Genomic DNA, 7,187 nt, shown 5'->3' on the forward strand with positions numbered 1-7,187 from the left:
ACAGCAACTCCATGGAGCATTGTCACCATCTAAACAGATTTATAAGCAAGCTGACTACCAAGTTTCACTTCATTCTTTTTCTCCTCAGTTTCCAGCATATGGATACATTTTTCATGCTGCAAATTATGTGTAGGTAGTTATTTTTATATACTTTCAGATGAAATACACATTTTTAAGTAATACTTGAAAAGCCAAATCCATCTTTGCATGGAAAACCATCGTTTAAAGCTGTTACTGATTTCTTCACAAACATAGGTTGAAGGCAGCCATGGCAAAGGGTTAGGGGGTCCTTTCCTGCAGTCTTGATTCTGAATTAATCTAGTTGATACCACTGAATCACAAAATGTAGCCTACTCAATATCCCTAAGCAGCTAACTACTATTAGCTTTATACAGAGTACTCTCAACAGTTTCATGTAATGGCAAGATGATGCTGGAAAATGAGGGGAAAAATAATTAAACAGACTCTTGCTAGAGCCATAAATGATGTTTATAACTATACAACAGCAATTCTCTGTGGGTGGGGGGATTGGTATGTTTTAAGAAACCAAATTCAGCCTTTTTTTTTTGTTTTGTGTGTGTTTCCTTTTTTAAAAAGTAATATAAACTACAGAAAGTAAAGCTTTCTAGTTGGAGCAAATATGCAGAAGATGCAACGAGAAAGCAAAAGGTTTATGGGTAATAAGGATTAAGAAACACAACTTTAAAGAAATAAGACTGATTTTTCATTAACTTACCAGAACTGAGTGATTTTCCTTTCAAAAGAGTTACCTAAGAACAAAGTTGTGGGTAATGCCTTAAAAGTCACAGGCATGGCCAGGCACAGTGGCTCACGCCTGTAATCCCAGCACTTTGGGAGGCCAAGGCGGGCAGATCACAAGATCAGGAGTTTGAGACCAGCCTAGCCAACAAGGTGAAACCCTATCTCTACTAAAGATTAAAAAAATTAGCCAGGCGTGGTGGCACATGCCTATAATCCCAGCTACTTGGGAGGTTGAGGCAGAAGAATTGATTGAACCTGGGAGGCAGAGGTTGCAGCAAGCCATGATCACACCATTGCACTCCAGCCTGGGTGACAGGGCGTGACTCTGTCTCAAAAAAAAAAGTCACAGGCATATGACCATGTACTTGAACAAGCCTACAAAGACATAAATGGGTGGAGTTTGTCATTGTAATGAAATTCACTGCAAAGCTCACCTGACACATAATAGCAGCCTTATTTATAAGGTTGCTTTATAGTTTACATAACACTTCTCCACATTCTCTTATTTGCCACATATTTAATGATAGACAGAATTGTGCCACATGCTAATTAAGCTTAATTAGTAAGTTCTTATGAATGACTATAATTGGTGGGACTTGTTTGTTACCAAAAGCAAATTCTCAGTTCTCTATTTACTTCATTAGTTACCTACTATTTGTAATCAGGATCAGTTTAAGTTATATTTTCTGTTTTATATCATACATGTTGATCCTCATGTATATTAAGAAACAAAACTCCTGGCTGGGCACAGTGACTCATATTTGTAATCCCAGCGCTTTGGGAGGCCAAGGCAGGAGGATCTTTTCAGGCCAGGAGTTCAAGACTAGCCTGGGCAACATAGTGGAACCCCATCTCTACAAAAAATAAAAAATTGGGTATGGTGGCACATGACTGTAGTCCTAGCTACTTAGGAGGCTGATGGGAGGATTGCTTGAGCCCAGGAGTTCCAGGTTACTGGTGAGCTGTGACCTGTACTCCAACCTGAGCGACAGAGCAAGATCCTGTCTCTTGAAGGAAAAAAGGAAACAAATTCCTGAGACCTTATTCCTAGGCAGCTGAACTTCCTTCACTCCAGGACACTCATTGTTACCAACTCTCAACCTCTACCAGTCCCCCCTTATTCCCACATCTCTCACTAGCACTCATCTATCACACTCAGGGGGACTTGTATATAACATATAACATTCATTCACCAGCAAATATTTGTTGAGCACTATGTGCCAGAGATTTGAGCAAGGCACTGGAAATATATGCAATGGTTGGCAAAGCAGCCTGGTTCCTGCTCTCATGGAGCTCACAGACTAAGGGGGCAGACAAAGCCCAGATTGGAGTGGAGGACGTAGGCAGGAAGTTACCATATTTATTTCACTTTCTAAACTACAACCTGTCCTTTATCAATAATAAAGATGATGGGCTGGGCGGTGGTTCATGTCTGTAATCCCAGCACTTTGAGAGGCCAAGGTGAGTGGATCACTTGAGGTCAGGAGTCCAAGACCAGCCTGGCCAACTTAGTGAAACCTCGTCTCTACTAAAACTACAAAAATTAGCTGGGCATGGTGGCATGCTCCAGTAATCCCAGCTACTAGGGAGGCTGAGGCAGGAGAATTACTTGAACCTGGGAGGCAGAGGTTGCAGTGAGCTGAGATCATGCCATGGCACTCCAGCCTGGGCAGCAGAGTGAGACTGTCTCAAAATAGTAATAATGATAATGAAGGATCTCGGTTTGTCTTTTATTTCTCATTTGGTTCAACACTCAGAGAAAACACAGCTATCATAGTTTGGGCCCCCTCTACCCTCCAGGAGAGGATGGTGGTATAGAAACAGTGCTTGGGGTCAATAACCTGGTATGGAGTAGTTGAGGGGGAGCTGAGGTTAGGCAGAAATTGATGAGGTGAAGATACTGGGCAAGTGAGCTCTCAGAAAAGATGGCTTTGCAAAGGCCCTGAGGCAGAATAGAACTTAACAGGCTCAAGAAGCTCATTTAATGTGGTTGGAGGGGTCGATGCAACAGGAGAAATGGCTAGAAGACTGGAAAAGTGGAGGGTCCTGTCAAAAGGTTTTAATGACATTTCCCTGCCCCTTGCATCTCAACCCATTATTTTTCTGGATAGGCCCTCTTATCTTCAGGTATGGAGGTGCTGTGCAGACAAGTGTAGTATCCTTTCAGGCTGAAACTCATGGGCAACTTAGCAAAAACCATGCTTGGGGGACATAGAGTGGAAAGAGTATGAGCTCAAGAGTCAGAATGCTTGGGTCTGTATAATGTTTTACAAATTTCTTTTTTTCTTTTTTTTTTTTTTTTTTTTTGAGACTGAGTCTTGCTCTGTCGTCCAGGCTGGACTACAGTGGTGCGATCTCAGTTCACTGCAACCTCTGCCTTTCAGGTTCAAGCAATTCTCGTGCCTCAGCCTCCTGAGTAGCTGGGATTACAGGCATGCACCACCATGCACAGCTAAGTTTTTTGCATTTTTAGTAGAGACAGGGTTTCGCCATGGTGGACAGTCTGGTCTCAAACTCCTAACCTCAGGTGATGCTCCCAGCTCGGCCTCCCAAATTGCTGGGATTATAGGCGTGAGCTACCACACCTGGCCAAATGTTTTACTAATTTCTTAACCTTACCAAGCCACTTTCTTTTTTATACAATTGTTAACATTTCTACCCTTCATCAGCTCTAGTAATGCCCTCTTTCTAACACAAGTTTCAAGCTCCTCTTTGGGAAAGGAATCACAGAATCATAATTGTTAAATCATGAAGAGACTTTAAAGTTCTATCTGCATATGATATTTGGATCCCTTCTGTAACACTGAGGATCAGTTGGTTTATTGTCCAGTATTACTCGTGTCCAGAAACAGGAAGCTCACCACTGTCTGAAGCAGCCACTCTGTGTTTGGGCTCTATTAAAAAGGGTTTTGGAGGGGACCTAATCCAAATCTGCTTTCCTGTATCCTCCCTCCAGGGGTCTTGGTAGTACACCTAATGCCTTTTCCATGTAACATAACAGCCTTCCAGGGACTAGTAGTCATTATCTCTATGGGACCACTTACTCACCTAGAATGGAAAAGCTTGTTTCTTCAGCTTTTCTAACAACACTAATCAAACGGTCAATTCATCAAGCAAATACAATCCTGAAACATTTATGTACCTAATAATAGAGCTTAAAAACATGAAGTAAAAAGTTAGTGGGAGATTTTAATAATAATAGCTATCATTTACTGATTATAACTACACTGTACTCAGTGTTAAAGATACACAGATAATTATCCATCAATTCTATCAAAGTCAAACAAGTAAACAAGTGTCATACAATGTTACAGATACTGTGACAGAGAGGTCTATGCAGGAAAAAGGCATGGTGGGCACTAAGGGAACAGTCATCTTTGTGAGAAAGAGGCCTGCCTCTAATGGGAGATGACACAAACTGCGCCTGAACAATTGAGTAATACCTCCTTTGAGGTGGACTTACCCATTTGTAGTAGTTATTAAAATATCATTTTAGAGACTTTAGTCACACCAACTATTCTTCAAAACATCCACTGTCAGTAACTCAAATGCATTCCCACAAGAAATGTTAATTTTCCCTGTTATTCTTTACATAGCCTCTGTTCTAGTCAATAATGACAACCAGGCCAGGAAGAAACGTGGACTACCATAATTTGCTGTACCTGCAAATGCATAGTGCCAGTGTTTGGAAGGGTGGAGCCTCAACTAGTCTTTCCTAAGCACTGAAATAGAAGAGATGAAGCATATTGTGAGATTAGGCCATACAATAAAGGCCCTACAAGATGTGAGGAGCAGTAAAGCATTTTCCCCACTGACTCATTGCAAGCTGTGTGAAAGCAACATGGGACTCACACACCAAGATTTGTTTCTTTGTGTTGGTCCCTATGCTAGATGCTGGGGTAAAGATGACCTGCCCAGGCAGGTGAGGCAAGCACACAAGGTAATCCAAGACAGAAATTGCTAGGGAACCTTGGAAAAGGATTATTTGATGTATCATGGAAGTTCTGAGAACCTGGAAAGATGAAATTAGCCTTCCTTGAGGAGGCAGCGTATCTAAGAATAAATACACCAATGCAGTCTTCCCAACCTCCTAAAGTGGGTCCTTCTCTCTGAGAGCCATAGGGAGTAAAAGGCAGTAAACCTGTAGCTTCTTCCTCCAAGAAGAAATTAATGACTTGAAGAGACACAAGTGGCAAACAGGTATATGAAAAGATCATCAACATAATTGATCATCACAGAAATGCACATCAAAACAGATAACATCTCACCCAAGTTTAAATGGCTTTTATCCAAAAGACAGGCAATAACAAATGCTGGCAAGGACGTGGAGAAAAAGGAATGCTCATACACTGTTGATGGGAATGTAAATTAGTACAACCACTATGGAGAAGAGTTTAGAGGTTCCTCAAAATCTAAAAATAGAGTGTAGCAATATACGATGTAGCAATCTCACTACTCGGTATATATTCAAAAGAAAAGAAATTAGTGGGCTGGGTGCTGTGGCTCAGGCCTGTAATCCCAGCACTTTGGGAGGCTGAGGTGGGCAGATCACCTGAGATCAGGAGTTCAAGACCAACCTGCCCAACATGGTGAAAACCCCATCTCTACTAAAAATACAAAAAAATTAATGGCGTGGTGGTGTGCTCCTGTAATTCCAGGTACTCGGGAGGCTGAAGCAGGAGGATTGCTTGAACCCAGGAGGTGGAGGTTGCAGTGAGCCAAGATTGTACCACTGCACTCCACCCAAGGTGACAGAATGAGACTCCATCTCAAAAAGAAAAGAAAAAAATTAGTGTATCCAAGAGATACCTGAGCCTGGACACCATGGTGAGACCTCGTCTCTACTAAAAATAAAAAATTAGCCAGGTGTGGTGGCATGTGCCTGTAGTCCCAGCTACTCGGGAGGCTGAGGTGGGAGGATTGCTTGAGCCCCAGAGGTCGAGGCTGTAGTCAGCCATGATTGTACCACTGCACTCAGCCTGGGCGACAGAGTGAGACCCTGTCTCAAAAAGAAAAAAAAAAAAACAAAAAAAAAAAACAAAAAAAAACTGCACTCTCATGTTTATTGCAGCACTATTCATAATAGACAAGATTTGTAAACCCAAGTGTCCATCAACAGATGAATGCATAAAGCAAATGTGGTATACATACACAATGCAACACTATTCAGCCATAAAAAAAAATGAGATCCTGTCATTTGCAATAATGTGGATGGAATTGGAGGTCATTATGTTAAGTGAAATAAGCCAGTCCCCATCCTTCAACCCACTGGTCTCATGCCCAAAGAAGAGTTGAAGGCATGGGAGCCAACATTTTATTGAAGAAGCAAGCCAGAGACAGAAACAAACTGCATGTTCTCACTTATTTGTGGGAGCTGAAAAAACAATTGAACTCATGGAGATAGAAAGTAGAATGATGGTTGCCAGAAGCTGTGAAGGGTAGTTGGTGGGGGTCGGGTTGGTTGATAGGTACAATAAAATAGAAAGAATGAATAAGATTTGATTCATTTGATAGCAAAACAGGATGACTACTCCATAATAATTTAATAGCGTATTTTTAAATAGTATGATTGGATTGTTTATAACAGAAAGGATAAATTCTTGAGGTGATAGATATCTCATTTACCCTGCTGTAATTATTACACATTGTATGTATGCCCGTATCAAAATATCCCATATAGGTCTGGTGCGATGGCTCATGCCTGTAATCCCAACACTTTGGGAGGCCAAGGTGGGAGGATCACCTGAGGTCAGGAGTTCAAGACCAGCTGGACCAACGTGTAGAAACCCCATCTCTACTAAAAATACAAAATTAGCTGGGCGTGGTGGTGCATGTGTAATAGTAGTAGTGTAATCCCAGCTATTTGGGAGTCTGAGGCAGGAGAATCGCTTGAACCCAGGAGGCAGAGGTTGCCATGAGTTGAGATCATGCCATTGCACTCCAGCCTGGGCAATGAGAGCAAAACTCCATCTAACAACAACAACAACAACAACAAATCCCATATAACCCATAAATACATACACCTACTATATAACCACAAAAACTAAAAATTATTATTTTTTGAGACTGAGTCTCACTCTGTTGCCCAGGCTGGAGTGCAATGGTCTGATCTCAGCTCACTGCAACTTCTGCCCAGGTTCAAGCAATTCTTGTGCCTCAGTCTCCCGAGTAGCTGGGACTACAGGTGTACACCACCATGCCTGGCTAATTTTTGTATTTTTAGTAGAGACAGGGTTTCACCATGTTGGCCAGGTTGGTCTCGAACCCCTGAGCTAATTTTTGTATTTTTAGTAGAGATGGAGGTTTCACCATGTTGGCCAGGCTGGTCTCGAACCCCTGACCTCAAGTGCTCCACCCGCCTCAGCCTCCCAAAGTGCTGGGATTACAGGCGTGAACCATGGCTTCTGGCCTTATTTCTTTTTAAA

This window comes from Piliocolobus tephrosceles, chromosome 5, assembly GCF_002776525.5.
Source record: "Piliocolobus tephrosceles isolate RC106 chromosome 5, ASM277652v3, whole genome shotgun sequence".
In the NCBI taxonomy this organism is placed as follows: domain Eukaryota; kingdom Metazoa; phylum Chordata; class Mammalia; order Primates; family Cercopithecidae; genus Piliocolobus; species Piliocolobus tephrosceles.